Raw genomic sequence first — 17728 nt, 5'->3', positions numbered from 1 at the left:
GAAAGCTTTAGGTAAGATAGGACCCAGTGGTGAGGAGAGGAGGGGATGGAAGGGGAGGGATGGGGAGAGGAGAGGAGTGGAGGGGCGGGGAGGGGAGGGGATTAGAGGAGAGGAGGGGAGAGGATTCCACATGGAACCCAAAAGGGTTCTACCTGGAACAAACAAGGGTTCTTCAAAGGGTTCTCCTATCGGGACAGCCGAGGAACCCTTTAAGGTTCTAGATAGCACCTTGTTTTTTCTAAGAGTGTATGGTATGATAGGGAGGGAGAGAAGGACAGCATGACAAAGACAGAGCGAGCAGGGAAACAAAGAAAGATAAGAGAAATAATGAAGGTTTAGGACAAAGAGAGACAGTTTGACAAAATGATGTGTAAAAGAGACCTCGTAGCTAGGCAACCTTTTTTTAACGGCATCAATTGCAGGTAGGGAACATAGGAATTGATTTCCATTAGGCTTGATTATTGGAGCAAATGGCCTGGGACCATGCAGCGGTCAGCACCACAATATTGAGGTTACTGTCCAGAACATAACCATGACAGATGGTAGTAGCTATAGAGCAAGCCATCTACTGTAGGTCTACTTAATCAGACAGTACTAGCCTACCATCCATAAACCACTCTCTGTCCCTCCAGACCAGGGGTGTCAAACTCAAATACCCAGTGGGCCAAAATGTAAAACCTGAACAAAGTCACGGGCCAACATTGAACAAATTAACCTTTTAATATGGACCCAAACAAGTTTTGCTTTAACATTGAATATGGAACAAGCATCGCTTATTACCATACAATATATAATTTAATAGTGGAGACATGCAAAATCGAATTTCAAATGAAAAAACACATCAATGGCATTCATTTATTAAATAAATCAAATTTAAATAAAAATTGTATGCCTCTTTTCTATTTGCAGCCTTCTGATTTAAATACCAAAATAAACTTTTTCCACTGGCTAATAATTTTACAAATAAAATGATAATAAATCAATCAACCATTCAAGCCCATGCCTTGTAGCAAGAAAAAGTGCATAAAGAAAACGTTAATTATTGCACACTAATTGTAATCTGATGTGCCCAAGCCAGATACCTGGCATCTCTTCTTGGATGCTAGTTCATCAATGTCTGGGCTCAAGCTCTGAGCTGAAGAAATCCTCAGTATCGAGCGAAGATGTTCATCAGTCAGACGTCTCCTGTGAGTTGTTTTGGTCATCTTCATCGAGGAGAAAAGTTGCTTGCATAGATAAGTGCTGCCGAACATGGAGAGCATCTGAGCAGCTTGGGTGCGGAGCTGAGGCATTGTGTCAGGGATGAACCGTGGAAACTGTGCGGCGCCCACAGCATCATACTTTGACTTCAGCGTGTCGTTGCACTGGAGTTCAATCAGCTCCATTTGGATGTTGGTTGGTGCATTTTCCACATCAACTACGAAGGGATTACTAAGCAATTCAAACTTGCATTTCTGGGCATCGAAGTCGGCAAATCGCCGGCTAAACTCAGCGGCGAGAACACTGAGTTTTTCAGCAAACTGTGCGCATGGGAACACGGCGGTAGAGATCTGCGCTTTTATGGATTGGCAGCAGGGAAAATGGCAAGGGTTTCCTTGCAGCATCTGATTCTCCCACAGGCACAGTTTAGTTTTGAAGGCCCTCACTGCAGCGTACATGTCTGTGATGATGCGCCCCCGCCCCTGAAGCTGCAGGTTCAGCGCATCGAGATGGCTCGAGATGTCACAGAGAAAGGCCAGCTCACACAGGAACTTTTGCTCCCGGAGCTCTGCTGTATCCTTCCCTTTGGTTTCCAGGAATTGACATATTTATTCACGCAGCTCGAAACATCTGTTCAGTACTTTTCCTCTGCTTAGCCATCTCACCTCTGTGTGATACGGCACGTCTGCGTATTCCGAACCACACTCCTCCAGAAAAGATTTAAACTGCCGGTGATTTAGACCTTTGGCTCTTATAAAGTTAACTACCTGTGTTACTGTGGTCATAACATGTTCCATCTTTAGGGCTTTGGCACACAGTGCTTCCTGATGTATGATGCAGTGGTAAACAGTTAGCTCACCTGCACAGTTCTCTTCCCGCATCTTCTCCCGAACCATGCCCACCAGTCCACTCTTTTTACCGCACATCGCTGGCGCACCATCTGTCGTTAATCCAACGAGTTTATCCCACGGCAGCTTTAATTCAGTTACACATTTGGAAACCTCCTCAAAGATTTCCTTTCCTGTGGTTGTGCCATGCATTGATTTTAATCCTAATAGCTCCTCCGTAACGCACAGATTTGAGTCCACTCCACGGATGAAGACTGACAGCTGAGCAGTATCAGATGCGTCGCAGCTCTCATCCACAGCGAGGGAGAACGCAACAAAATCTTTTCCCTTTTCCATCAGCTGGTCATACAGATTGGTGGCAAGATCACATGTGCGATCAGCTACTGTGTTCCTGCTCAGGCTCATGTTTGAAAATGCTTGTTTTTTCTCTGGGCATACGAGGTCACAAACCCTCATCATGCACTTTTTCAACTCTCCCTCATTAAAGGGCCGGGCTGATTTTGCGATCTCTGCTGCCACTATATAACTAGCCTTTACAGCAGCCTCGCTTTGTGATGTGGCTTTTTTAAACATATTCTGTTGTGAAACCAAACTTATTTTCATCTCCTCTACTTTCTGGCTCATTTGAGTCATGTCCAGGTCCTTGTATTTGTCATGGTGTTTCGTTTCATAGTGTTGTCTAATGTTGTACTCCTTACTTACAGCCACGTTGACTCCACAAACAAGACAAACAGGTTTGTCTTTTACATATGTAAACAGATATTCTGCCTCCCACTTGTCCAGAAAGCTCCTGTTTTCTGCCTTTCTTTTCGCCATTTTTGGGAAGGGTTAGCTCGCTGACAGTTGTAGCGTCTATGTTGCTATGACTACTGTCACAGAGGAGAGAGCGTTTCTGGGTCCTGTCCTGATTGGCGCGCGAAAACAGCAGAGCATTATGGGATTCGTAGTATTAGTGGTGAATGCGCTGTATAATACCGGCGGGCCAGCTCTAGTAGTAATTTGGTATTGTCTCGCGGGCCAAATATAATTACCCAGCCAGAGTTTGACACCCATGCTCCAGACTGTTGTCAACCTACCAACCATAACCCACTCTCTGTCCCTCCAGACTGTTGTCAGCCTACCAACCATAAACCACTCTCTGTCCCTCCAGACTGTTGTCAGCCTACCAACCATAAACCACTCTCTGTCCCACCAGACTGTTGTCAACCTACCAACCATAACCCACTCTCTGTCCCTCCAGACTGTTGTCAGCCTACCAACCATAACCCACTCTCTGTCCCTCCAGACTGTTGTCAGCCTACCAACCATAAACCACTCTCTGTCCCTCCAGACTGTTGTCAGCCTACCAACCATAACCCACTCTCTGTCCCTCCAGACTGTTGTCAGCCTACCAACCATAAACCACTCTCTGTCCCTCCAGACTGTTGTCAGCCTACCAACCATAAACCACTCTCTGTCCCTCCAGACTGTTGTCAACCTACCAACCATAACCCACTCTCTGTCCCTCTAGACTGTTGTCAACCTACCAACCATAAACCACTCTCTGTCCCTCCAGACTGTTGTCAGCCTACCAACCATAAACCACTCTCTGTCCCACCAGACTGTTGTCACCCTATCAACCATAACCCACTCTCTGTCCCACCAGACTGTTGTCACCCTATCAACCATAAACCACTCTCTGTCCCACCAGACTGTTGTCAGCCTACCAACCATAAACCACTCTCTGTCCCTCCAGACTGTTGTCAGCCTACCAACCATAACCCACTCTCTGTCCCTCCAGACTGTTGTCACCCTATCAACCATAACCCACTCTCTGTCCCACCAGACTGTTGTCACCCTACCAACCATAAACCACTCTCTGTCCCTCCAGACTGTTGTCAGCCTACCAACCATAACCCACTCTCTGTCCCTCCAGACTGTTGTCACCCTATCAACCATAAACCACTCTCTGTCCCTCCAGACTGTTGTCACCCTATCAACCATAAACCACTCTCTGTCCCACCAGACTGTTGTCAGCCTACCAACCATAAACCACTCTCTGTCCCTCCAGACTGTTGTCAGCCTACCAATCATAACCCACTCTCTGTCCCTCCAGACTGTTGTCACCCTATCAACCATAAACCACTCTCTGTCCCACCAGACTGTTGTCAGCCTACCAACCATAAACCACTCTCTGTCCCACCAGACTGTTGTCACCCTATCAACCATAACCCACTCTCTGTCCCTTCAGACTGTTGTCACCCTATCAACCATAACCCACTCTCTGTCCCACCAGACTGTTGTCACCCTATCAACCATAACCCACTCTCTGTCCCTTCAGACTGTTGTCACCCTATCAACCATAACCCACTCTCTGTCCCACCAGACTGTTGTCACCCTATCAACCATAACCCACTCAATCCCATTTCTTGTTTTCCTTTTATATTGACAACGTTTTTGTCCGGTTGAAATATTATTACAACCTGAGGATTGAATATACACATCGTTTGACATGTTTCTATGAACTTTACGGATACAATTTGGATTTGTTGTCTGCCTGTTTTGACTGCGTTTGAGCCTGTGGATTACTGAAGAAAACGCGCAAACAAAAAGGAGGTTTTTGGATATAAAGAGACTTTATCGAACAAAAGGAACATTTATTGAGTAAATGAATGTCTTCTGAGTGCAACCATATGAAGATCATCAAAGGTAAGGGATGAATTTGATCTCTATTTCAGTTTTGTAACGCTTCTGCTTGGCTGGTTACTGTTTGTAATAATTTGTCAACTGGTCTATGTTCTCAAATAATTGTAAGGTATGCTTTCGCGACCATTGAGACAATTCAAGTTGCAATGGCAAATATACTTCAACATTGCCAACATTGCTGTTCTGCAGAATGAACTAGTCATGTGTTCCTCCTGGCCACCACATTCAGCAGCATCTTTTGCTCATCACATAACCTATTCCTCACACATAGAGCGGAAGCCTTTTCTGTTCACGTAGTTGAACTCGTTTTGGGATGGTTCTTTTATAGCGATCTGGGTATCAACTGTTGCTCCGTTCGGATTTGAGAACCCATTGATGGTAAATAAACTCCCATTGAATTGAACCTGTTGTGCGATGGTGTATTGAAATTGAATGTAACTTCATATTGCTGATAATTGCATCCAACACATCCGCTCATTGAGGGCTGTGAGATGCCGATCGGCAAGCTCCAACTAAAAAGTGCCTGTTGCCAAAAACCTGAGGGTGGATAGCAATTGGATGTGCACCGAAATGGTACGTGTTTGCCTTTTCAAAGTAGGTCTTAAAACCTCTACAGGATCGGTGGGTCCCCCGCGAGGAGAGTGCACAGTTATGGACTTGAAAATGTATTAATAAACCAATTAGGCACATTTGGGCAGTCTTGATACAACATTTTGAACAGAAATACAATGGTTCATTGGATCAGTCTCAACCGTTGCACATACACTGATGACATCTAGTGGCCAAAATCTAAATTGCGCCTGGACTGGAATAATACATTATGGCCTTTCTCTTGCATTTCAAAGATGATGGTACAAATGTTTGTTTTTTTAAACACATGCTTTTTTTTCTTTGTATTATCATTTACCAGATCTAATGTGTTATATTCTCTTACATTAATTTAACATTCCACAAACTTCAACGTGTTTCCTTTCAAATGGTATCAAGAATATGCATATCCTTGCTTCAGGTCCTGAGCTACAGGCAGTTAGATTTGGGTATGTAATTTTAGGCAAAAACTTTAAAAAAGGGTCCAATCCTTAAGAGGTTTTAAATCATCGCAAATATCCTATAAGATTGGCGTGGGAAACGATATCTGAGGATTCAATCAGTACTTTCAGAAAAAAAGTCCCACCTGTCTCTAAAAATGCAGCTTGTGCCAAATTTTCCAACAGAGCAAGATCAGCGATGGCTCATTAGATTTCCCATTATCTAATTATTTTATAGTATTTTAACAATGGTTTCACTTTCACTACTGCTTCTAATTTAACTAATTAACTAATACATTATAGGACATCAAGGCCTATAGGCCTGTCAAGATGCAGTATTTTGTACGAATTCACAATGGAAATACACTGAAATGTGTTATTATTACTCTCCCAGTTTCACACATATTCAACATTACATTTCCCCCAGTCACTATGCTACGCTTTATTCCACCACTTGGCACTGTGCATACGCATGGTCATGGCTGTGCGTAAATCCACGCACACTCTCAAGCAAACGTTCATTTTGATAAATCTCCCACTTTGTGTGGAAATGAGCCCACGCATGGTTTACGCATAGATTTGTGCCTATGCATGATTGGTAAATGAGGCCCTTGAAGTCCTCACAAGAATAGTAATCCAACTAAAATTCAGAGAAGTGAGGACATTTTGCTGGTTCTCACTTGTAAAAATGGGAATTTTAGGCTTAGAGCTAAGGTTTAGGGTTAAGGTAAGAATTAGGGTTAGAATTAGGGTTAGGGGTTATTGTTTAATGTTAGGAGTTAGGGTTATGTTTAGGAGTTAAGGTTAGGGTTGGGGGTTTACCCTGACTACACCCTATGTTATTAAATTATTGCACCAACACTGCTTGCGCGCGTTAACGAGCGTCTGCGTTGCCAAGCGCTAAAATAGAAGTCATTCTATTTCTGAAGCAGATCGCGAGTCCTGCCTCTCCCATCTCCTCATTGGTTTATAGAAGCAGGTACCCACGGGCCATCTCCTCATTGGTTATACCCATGGGGTATACCCATGTGGGTGATTGAAAGACGAACTGTGTTGCCGGTAGTCCTGGTAATACTATGAAAGTTGATATGCCAATCACCATATAAGTTCAAAGATGAAAAATCCGGGAAGGAGGAGAGATGACTAGAAATTATTTGGTTGACCATTTTATGTGTGGATTAATTGTCGGAGTAAAGGACCTTGTGCATTTCAGGTAAAATAACAACCTAATGTTTATATCCCAGGACAAATTAGCTAGCAACAGCAAGCTAGCTAAATAGGACAAATTAGCTAGGAAGTGTAAGCTAACTAGCTAAATTGCCTTAAATGTTTCATGCTTTTCAACCTGTCCCCAAATTAATGTAATTGGTTCAGAGTTTGTTTTGATATTTTAACCTGCGCGTCGTGATCATGTTTGGTGTTGGGGGACAAAATAAATGTATGCACAATGTCGCACAATGGCGCACGTGTGCAGACGGTTTGGGTTCCGTGTTGGTCCCCAAAAAGCCCCCACAAATATAGTAAGTCTGTGTGAGCGTGTGTGTGTGTAAGTAAGTAAGTTTATAATAATTAGTGGAGCTGAAGGGTGGTGCTAACAATAACAAGATAACTACTGTAAAATATACTGTGTTCGTAAAATGTACATACAGTAAGTTCAGAACTTTTGTGAAACAGCACAGTTGAAAAATAGAAATCAAAACGGGATGGTCTTCAGAGATATATGGGAGGGGTTGAGGGTAGCTGGAGGATGGCAGTAAAAACTAACAAAAGATAACTAGTGTAAAACCTACTTTCTGTAAAAATGTATATAGTATGTATAAGCTGGAAGTAGAAGCCTAAGTGTTATTGTCCATTAGTTTACTCCAAATAGGTGATGGGTGGTAGGGTTAGGGGAAAATAATGAAGGAAAATATATATTTTTAAAATATATATACTGTATATTGTACATAGTTACAGTACCAGTCAAAGGTTTGGACACACCTTCTCATTCCAGGGTTTTTCAATATTTGTACTATTTTTACATTGTAGAATAATAGTGAAGACATCACAACTATGAAATAACACATATGGAATCATTTAGTAACCAAAACAGTGTTAAACAAATCAAAATACATTTTATTTTGAGATTCTTCAAAGTAGCCACCCTTTGCCTTGATGACAGTTTTGCACACTCTTCCTGACTGATGTCTTGAAATGTTGCTTCAATATATCCACATAATTTTACTTTCTCATGATTCCATCTATTTTGTGAAGTGCACCAGTCCCTCCTGCAGCTAAGCACACCCACAACATGATGCTGCCACCCCCGTGTTTCACAGTTGGGATGGTGTTCTTCGGCTTGCAAGCCTCCCCCTTTTTCCTCCAAACATAATGATGGTCATTATGGCCAAAGAGTTCTATTTTTGTTTCATCAGACAAGAGGATATTTCTCTAAAAAGTACGATCTGTGTCCCCATGTGCAGTTGCAAACCGTAGTCTGTCTTTTTTATGGCAGTTTTGGAGCAGTGGCTTTTTCCTTGCTGAGCGGCCTTTCAGGTTATGTTGATATAGGACTCGTTTTACTGTGGATATAGATACTTTTGTGCCTGTTTCCTTAAGCATCTTCACAAGGTCGTTTACTGTTGTTCTGGGATTGATTTGCACTTTTCGCAACAAAGTACATTAATCTCTAGGAGACAGAACGCGTCTCCTTCCTGAGCGGTATGATGGCTGTGTGGTCCCATGGTGTTTATAGTTGCGTACTATTGTTTGTACAGATGAACATGGTACCTTCAGGCATTAGGAAATTGCTCCAAAGGATGAGCCAGACTTGTGTAGGTCTAAAAAGCTAATTGGAATCAGGAGTCAGCTAACCTGTCCAATCAATGAGATGAGATTGGAGATGTTGGTTAGAGCTGCCCTGCCCCATAAAAAACACTCACAAAATGTAAGTTTGCTATTCAAAAGAAGCGTTGCCTGATGTGAACCATGCCTCCAACAAAAGAGATCTCAGAAGACCTAAGATTAAGAATTGTTGACTTGCATAAAGCTTGAAAGGGTTACAAAAGTATATTTAAAAGCCTTGACTCTTATCAGTCCACGGTAAGACAAAGTGTCTATAAATGGAGAAAGTTCAGCACTGTTGCTACTCTCCCTAGGAGTGGCCATCCTGGAAAGATGACTGCAAGAGCACAGCACAGAATGCTCAATGAGGTTAAGAAGAATCCTAGAGTGTCAGCTAAAGTAAATCAACAACAAAATGGCTTCAACAGAAGAAAATATGCCTTCTGGAGTGGCCCAGTCAGAGTCCTGACCTCAACCTGATTGAGATGCTGTGGCATGACCTCAAGAGAGTGGTTCACACCAGACATCCTAAGAATATTTCTGAACTGAAACAGTTTTGTAAAGATGGTCCAAAATTCCTCCTGACTGTTGTGCAGGTCTGATCCGCAACTACAGAAAACGTTTGGTTGAGGTTATTGCTGCCATAGGATTGTCAACCAGTTATTAAATCCAAGGGTTCACATACTTTTTGCACCCTGCACTGTGAATGTTTACATGCTGTTCAATAACGACATAAAAACATAATTGTTTGTGTGTTATTAGTTTAAGCAGACTGTGTTTGTCTATTGTTGTGACTTAGATGTAGATTAGATCACATTTTATAACCAGTTTATGCAGAAATCCAGGTCATTCCAAAGGGTTCACATACTTTTTCTTGTCACTGTACATGTGAAAGACAGCAGATATACAATACCTAATAATATATGTATTAATATTACATTCTCATGCCCAACTCTTCTTTTAATAGATTACATTAAGATACATATACTTACATTGATTTAAATAGGCTACAACCATGACAAAATTGTCCCTCTGTCTTACCTTTAGAGAGGAGTCTGACGGCGTCCTGACAAATCAGCAAGGGTCCCTTTGTATGAAATCCTGAAACACAGGAAATATTTACATGTAATGTTTAATTTAATATGTAGCTAACGTTGCTAGCGAATGACCATCCCCTATTACACCCCAACAGGATATAGATATAGGATATAGAGGACAGACAGACCAATTTCACTTCAGTCCACAGGAAAAGGAGGAGAAGGTATAGAGGTCCCTGATAACATGTAGCAGGGTCAGAGGTCAGATGTAGCTAGGGGCTGTTAACACACCTGCGGAAAGCCGTTACTCCAGCTGTACTGCATGTCTGGCCGGGGTCAGGGGTTAGAGTTGAGGGGTTAAAGGTGATAGCTTAGAGGTGAGGGGCCAATGTGGTTTGTAAAATCATGTGTAGGGGATCAGGTGCATGGGCAGTGGCTTTGACTTCAATCCACCCACTAGGAGAAATGGGGTGAATCTGAAATGGCGCTCTCTTCCCTATACAGTATAGTGCATTACTTTTGTAGTAACTTAGGGAATAGGGTGCCATTTTAGACATGGCTATGATCAGAGAAGTGACATCATAAAGAAAAATAATAATATCATCAAGTTAAGAGGTGCTGGTGCCCTGGAGATAAGCTACTTCCATTTCCATGGCTGCTCCTTCATCCAGGAGTTTACATGTTTAATGACCCGCACAGGAGTTGCTCAGTCCACAGAATATAAAATAGGTTGATACAGAATGAGTTATTGCAGATAGAGCCTTCGTCCGAGCACTGGTGTGTCGGTAACCAACCGTTTTTATTGAATGTGCATCAAAGTTGAATCTATCACTTTTTCATCCCCCAAACAAAATAAAGACGGCTACAAAACGGGATCATCATTGGACACTATGACGTCACTAGACACTGGGGACACAGCACTTTGTTTATATGGAGTCTGCTGGCTCCCAGCTACTGTAGGCTAAACTGAAGAACACACGGATCAACAGATAACATCATAATATTGTCATTTAGCAGACACGTTTTATCCAAAGCCACTGACAGTTCACTCATATGTACAGTTGATGTGTCTCGTGCAGGAATCAAACCAACAAGCCAACAAGCTGAGAAGCTCCAACCAATCACATCAACTAGCCTGTTCCCGACCAGCTCAAACAGGGATACCCAACATGACAGCATTACCTTCAGCATCTGCCACCAGTCAATAGCAGAGAAAGGAGGCTCTACTCTGGCCAGAGACAAAGAGAAAGGCCGTTCTCTTTATGTGAGAGCCTTTTAGCTGTGGTGCTATGGTCTCATCCAGGCCTGTATGCTGATTGGTTTGAAGGGAAGTGTTAGTCCCTCCCTGCCAGGGTGCAAAAAGAAAAGTTGATTGATTGCTCACTCCGTCCAACCCCCCTCTGGGCTTCTCGCCATTGGAGACTTCACAACAGGGGAGACGGAGAGAGAGAGCGAGTGAGAAAGAGAATCTGAGGTGGAAAATATCTCTCCCGCTCTGCTGTTCTTTTATCAGCTTGAAATGTTTGAAATTCAAGTCATGTCGTCCATACACAGAGAAAATAAATATTTCACTCAAAACCTCAACTTTCAGTCTGATTCAATCTTGCTGTCTAGAACATAATCGGTTCACACAATAAGAGCCACATACTTTTCTTCTTAAAAATACATTAAAAAAACAGTAGGAAAGCCAAATCCAAACTAAAAGGTTAAAGCCCGCACTGATATATGACTCCAGTTTTCAGTGTAAGACATAATACCTACATGCTAATCAAAGATACTGCATAATACTTCTCTGTGGTAGGTTTACTTGAATCTGTTCCTCAGTCACAATGGACCTGTCCAGTTGTGAAAAGCTCCCCAATAAGCCAGAGAAGACAAAGAGTGCCTGTTCTCCTGTTGTTTGTGTAATAATGACCAGATGATTAAGTTGGCGCAGTAAAGCTCTACGAAACCAATCCTCTGGGTTTTTGGTACAGTTTTTAGTGTGCCAAAGGTTGTGGGTTCGATTCCAGCAAGGGACAGCTAGTCCCCAATATTATTGCATAACAAAATAACGCAGACCCTCAAGCAAAGGGAGACATTATACTTCTGTATACTGCTGACCGTAATAATGAACACTTCTCAAACTCAAATCACTTTATATTGTATACTGGAATTCCCATTCACCACTAATGTGTAGCAACCACCTGAGAAGATTGTATCGAAACAGTTTGATACCACACAGATCATTGTACCAGACCTCATGTCTGAAAATAAAATCCAGCTGTCCAGAACATAAATCTCAACCTTCTGGCTACAGAAAAACATAAAAAATGGTAACTGATAAGAGAAACTGTAGTCTACTAGATTGTGTATCATTCCAAGTATTTCGTTTTCCTCTCCAGGCCTGAAATTCAGTTTATTAGGTACACCCATCAAGTACCAATTGGCATCAAGTGACCTAACGTGTGCCAGGAAAAAATTCCCAACACCATTACACCACCAGCCTGTACCGTTGACACCAGGCAGGATGGGGCCATGGACTCATACTGCTTACGCCAAACCCTGACTCTGCCATCAGCATGACGCAACAGGAACCGGGGTTTGTCAGACCAGACAATGTTTTACTACCTCTCTAATGTCCAGTGTTGGTGATGCCCAGTGGAGCCGCTTCTTCTTGTTTTTAGCTGATAGGAGTGGAACCCGGTGTGGTCGTCTGCCACAATAGCCCTTCCATTACAAGGGCCAATGAGTTGTGCGTTCTGAGATGCCATTCTGTACACCACTGACGTACTGCGCCGTGATTTTGCTGTTGGTGGCTCGCCTGTTAACTTGTATGACTCTTGCCATTCTCCTTTGACCTCTCTCATCAATGAGCTGTTTTCACCCACAGGACTTCCGCTGACTGGATGTTTTGTGTTTCTCGCTCCATTCTCTGTAAACCATAGACACTGTCGTGCGTGAAAAGCCCAGAGTGCCGGCTGTTTCTGAGATACAGGAACCGGCTTGCCTGGCACCGATGATTATACCATGTCACTTAGATCACTTGTTTTGCCCATTCTAAAGTTCAATCAAACATTAACTGAATACCTCAATGTCTGTCTGGTTGCTTTATATAGCAAGCCACGGACACTTGACTACATTTTTTATTTTTATTTCACCTTTATTTAACCAGGTAAGCTAGTTGAGAACATGTTCTCATTTACAACTGCGACCTGGCCAAGATAAAGCAAAGCAGTGCGACACAAACAACAACACAGAGTTACACATGGAATAAACAAACGTACAGTCAATAACACAATAGAAAAAGTATATATACAATGTGTGCAAATGGCGTGAGGAAGTAAGGCAATAAATAGGCCATAGTAGCAAAGTAATTACAATTTTGCAGATTAACACTGGAGTGATGGATGTGCAGGTGATGATGTGCAAGTAGAAATACTGGTGTGCAAAAGAGCAAAAAAGTAAATAAAAACAATATGGGGATGAGGTAGGTAGATTGGATGGGCTATTTACAGATGGGCTGTGTACAGCTGCAGTGATTGGTAAGCTGCTCAGATAGTTGATGCTTAAAGTTAGAGAGGGAGATATAAGTCTCCAACTTCAGAGATTTTTGCAATTCATTCCAGTCATTGGCAGCAGAGAACTGGAAGGAAAGGCGGCCAAAGGGGGTGTTGGCTTTGGGGATGACCAGCAAGAGATACCTGCTGGAGCACGTGCTACTGGTGGGTGTTGTTATGGTGACCAGTGAGCTGAGATAAGGCGGGGCTTTACCTAGCAAAGACTTATAGATGACCTGGATGTCTGTAGGTGCGAACCATTTTCGTGAACAGGGTGGTGTACCTAGTAAACTGGCCACTGAGTGTATATTAGTGTCTGTGGTGTGCTGAAACTGATCTTATCTGCACATATGGACAAATAAAACCAACATGTTACCAGTTCAGACAAACCTCTCTATCCCGGCTATGCTTATTCTTTAGGCTATTTCTAACATGCTATACATCTGCACCACATTTTCCTACACAGACCAGTGGTTCTGGGACATGATCCATGTATAGTTTTGGGAATTTTATTGGGAATTACTTTTCTTGGGAATTTCTGTTTGAGAAAAATGTACATTATTTCTAATCACAACCCTGTCATTTGCTGTGGCGTAGAGGGAGCTGGCTGTACAAACCCTGGTATAAGTTACGTCAGCATCTGGCCCAGGCCTCCTATAACCGCTTGCCGTCCAGCATCTAAAGTAATTGGTTACCAGAATTTTTTTTATAGCTTTGAGCCTTTTCTTATGACCCTCGTAATAAAAAATGAATAATATATTTCTTGCCCCAACCTTGTAAATCACCCAGGAAGAGCTAGCTTACAACACCATTTGGGAAACACTGGCACAGGTTACAGTAAAGATATCTGGCCCTGCCGTGGCCGTACCATCTTGCCAGTAGATCAGGCTAGCCTACCAGTCTTCACTGTTTCTCCTTCAGCGGGTCGGCTCCTCCCATCCACTCCTCCCGGTGGGAGTGCACAGCCTCTCTCTGATCTGATGGGCTGTGAGGGAGGTCTGTGGGCTGTGAGGGAGGCCTCTGGCAGTGAGCCAGGAATCCCGGGAGTGAACTCTCACGCACTCACCCAGACAGAATAAAAAATGCATGGGTGCCACTGGAGAAGTTTCAGTCTGGTTGGTGAAATCCTCGTTCTCTCTGTCTCTGTCTCTCTCTGACTCTCTCTCTCTGACTCGCTCTCTATCTCTCCGACTCTCTCTCTCTGACTCTCTCTCTCTCTCTCTGTCTCTCTCGCAGTCCCTGTCGGTCTCTCTCTCTCTCTTTCTGTCTCTGTCCCTGTCTCTCTCTGTCCCTGTCTCTGTCCCTGACTCTCTCTCTGACTCTCTCTCTGTCTGTCTCTCTCTCGCAGTCCCTGTCGGTCTCTCTCTCTCTTTCTGTCTCTGTCCCTGTCTTTCTCTCTCTCTCTGTCGCTGTTCCTGTCTCTCTCGCTTTGTCTCTGTTTCTCTCCCTCTGTCTCTCTCTCTCTCTCTGCCTCTCTCACTGCCTATCTCTGTCTCGCTTGCTCCCTGTCTTCTCTTGTGTTCCTCTCTTTCTCCTCCTTATTTCATTCTTTCATCTCTCTGCCTGATGATCCTCTATACCCCCTCCCTCCCGATCCATCCCCCCTACCTACCTCCCTCATTCTCTCCTCTCTCTCCCCTCCCTCCATCTATCTCTCCTCTCCCCCTCCCTCTCTCCCTCCCCTTTACCTCCCTCTATCTCTCTGTGTGGTTTCACAATGACATCAGCCCAAACTCTGTGTTGTAAAAGCTAGACTAGTTAACCTCACCCTGCTAACCACAGTTTTCTAGGACATACACTGCCGGTGGTAGACTCCCTTCTTCACAAGGCCTACCAAAAATAGAGTGACTATTTTATATGCAAGAACTATGAATTGACCAAGACAAGGCTTTGAGCTGTTAGGCCACTGATAACCTCACACAATAGATCTGTGACTGAATGTGACTGAAACAGTTGCGCTCCCTCAGAGTGGTACATTTCAATGTGTTTGTGTGACTTAGACTTTTAGAGTATTTTGCACCCGTGTAATTTACAGCTGGTATATGTGGAGAAAGACTAAATTATTAGTGACCAGACCACGAACCAGGAATGTCTGTACTTTTCCCCAGTTTCCATCATTCTGATGTTGCAAATATGCTGACCCTGTTTCCTTGCCTCTCATGTTTCCAATGATGCACATTGCATGAAACACATTTGAAATAGACAAATATATGTGTATGCCACAAGAACCTATTCTATCATTGTCTAGGGGAGTGTTAACAGAGGTAGTGCTAACATTCTGTCATTTATCTCTCTTATTTCATGTATCTCTGATGTCATGCCCGGGCCAGGGTATTGGGGTTACTAACATCAGCCACACCTCTGATTGGCCCGAGAGGTTAGAGTGGGCGGGACCATTATAAATAATGGAGAACATGATAGCTATGCAGGTGTTCTGATCTCTGATCTAAGTTCCCTCAGCTGTCTGTGGAACCAACCCTCTATTTCTCTTTTGTTTCCCTCTATCACTCTCTGATCTCTCTCTCTGTCTCTCTCCCCCGCTCTCTGTCTCTCTCCCCCTCTCTCTGACTCTCTCCCTCTCTCACTCTCCCCCTCTCTCTGTCTCTCTCCCCCTCTCTCTGACTCTCTCCCTCTGTCTCTCTCCCCCTCTCTCTGTCTCAGTCACTCATTATTTTTTCTTGCACACACAACATGAACTTGAGGACCATTATATACTGAGGATGCTGTTTAAATGCCACAGAACATTTAAGCCAGTGCCATAACTGTATATGCTTCTTACATATTACTGATAGCCCGCAGTATTGGAGTTTTATGTCTCCCATCAGGCCCCTACTGAGGAAGTCTATTTTTCTCCTAGCCTCCTGTATAAGGGCAACTCTGAGACAAGCCCAGAGGACCTCCCATGAGAAGAAGCTGTGTTGGGTATACACTAAAACAAGCCATTCAGTGGTCTAATGTTTATTACATGGGTCCTAAATATAAGCTTGGATCTACTTCATCAAAAAGACCCCAAAAATAAGCTACTGTAAAGCTCAGTGTGTGTGACGAGCAAGAGTCTTTTCAGAGACACAGTTAGAGGTAGGCACTGAGGTCATCATCGATGAGCTTATAGATGACCACATCTTTCATGCAAAGTCGGATACATGTCAGAAGAAAATAATATGTCAGAAGGAAATAACATGTCAGGAAGGTACGAAATAATAGCTACAGAATGCATAACATGTCCATACAAAAGTCACGTTAAAGTCGTGTATTATACAGTGCCTGGAAAGCAGGATCTGGCTATGTAATTTTCATGGTAAAGCACCTGAAAGTACTTATAATTGGGCTGAAATCTTGGCTTGGTTGGTTGACCAACAAAGGTTTATACACTACCAAATGCATTTTTAACAGAGTAAGATAAGCAATGCATTCATTCCATTCCCTGCGGCCAGACGCCGCTGAAACCCCGGTCTGCATACAGGCTTTAACCCAATATTGTTCATACAGGGTTCAATTTACACAAATCCTTTATCTCAAACAAATTGAAAAAGTTGACCATTTGCAGCCAGTGAAAATATGTTCAATCTTACCTGAAAATAGTCTAAATAAAAAATCCGCAGGAATGTAAGATCGGAACGCAGCGCTTCAGTGAAGGCGCTCTAAACGTATCCCGATGCTCCAATAGTGTCGTCTGTCAGCGATCGGTCGAATGGGTGAAACAGCAAAAAATAACCGGTAAGTGAGCAAAAATGATTCAACGTCCCAAGCTACGCTTCAGACCTTCAAAAAATAAGCCACCTAGTCTGCTTCACGACTAATATGCAGCATCTACCACATTACCAATTTAGAGATATCTAAATCTAAATCTGGATAGACACTCGGTGCCGGTGCTCACTCCCCGTGCGCAGGTGGCGACGCTGAGGGTGAGGAGCTGAATCGGTTTGAACAAAGAGGCGAGCACTGACACACAGACGGTTCAAGCGCCCCCCATTCAACTGAAGAAAAAAAGGGGGGCGAGGATTGGAGGAACGGATTGGTGAAAGGGGGTATTTTACATGACTATAATCCGATTCCATACATAAACCTCAAAGGTTGATCCCTTGTCTCTGAATTAAATTAAAATTCTCATGTCATGAGCTCATAACTAGGCTGGAAATCTCCGAGGGAGGGGAGTTTCATGCGTTTTTACTCCAGTTTTCCTCAACTCCTTACAACAGGAAAGTAAATGCACCTGCAGTAATTCATGTATTATTCAATAGTCTGTAAACTATTGGTTATTACACTAAAATCCATCATTTTTCTCATCTTCAGTAAATATAACATGAAAAACATGTTCCTATCTTATTGATAAGTGGAAGGATATTATAAGTCATAGTGTTATATAGTGTAATAAAAACTATGTTATTAGTGGCTGTGAAATCACACAGGTGACCTTACTGAGAGCCATCCCTTGTCAATACCGCAGTGCTATGATAGCCACGATAATAATGCCTTATAGAAATATGGTTGTCTGAGATGTATCATTTGGCTAACTCAGCACGGCAGCGGCTCACATTTCAGCACTGCAGTGCAGGGACAATAGCAAC

At 43.1% G+C, this 17728-nt stretch overlaps 1 protein-coding gene across 2 annotated transcripts in view; it reads right to left on the bottom strand.

Annotated features, from left to right (window-relative positions):
- Positions 1-17102, bottom strand: part of ncana (neurocan a) — a 136728-nt gene extending 119626 nt beyond the window's left edge. For both annotated transcript variants that reach the window (XM_036986389.1, XM_036986391.1), the window contains exons 1-2: positions 16733-17102; positions 9626-9685 (exon numbers count right to left, since the gene is read on the bottom strand). The gene's annotated coding sequence lies outside the window, so the exon portion shown is untranslated. The remainder of the gene's footprint in view (positions 1-9625; positions 9686-16732) is intronic.
- Positions 17103-17728: the final 626 nt, after the last annotated feature.

Source organism: Oncorhynchus mykiss, chromosome 8 (genome assembly GCF_013265735.2).
Source record: "Oncorhynchus mykiss isolate Arlee chromosome 8, USDA_OmykA_1.1, whole genome shotgun sequence".
In the NCBI taxonomy this organism is placed as follows: domain Eukaryota; kingdom Metazoa; phylum Chordata; class Actinopteri; order Salmoniformes; family Salmonidae; genus Oncorhynchus; species Oncorhynchus mykiss.
Note: the sequence above shows the minus strand (reverse complement) of the source record. Positions and strands in the feature narration are given on the sequence as shown.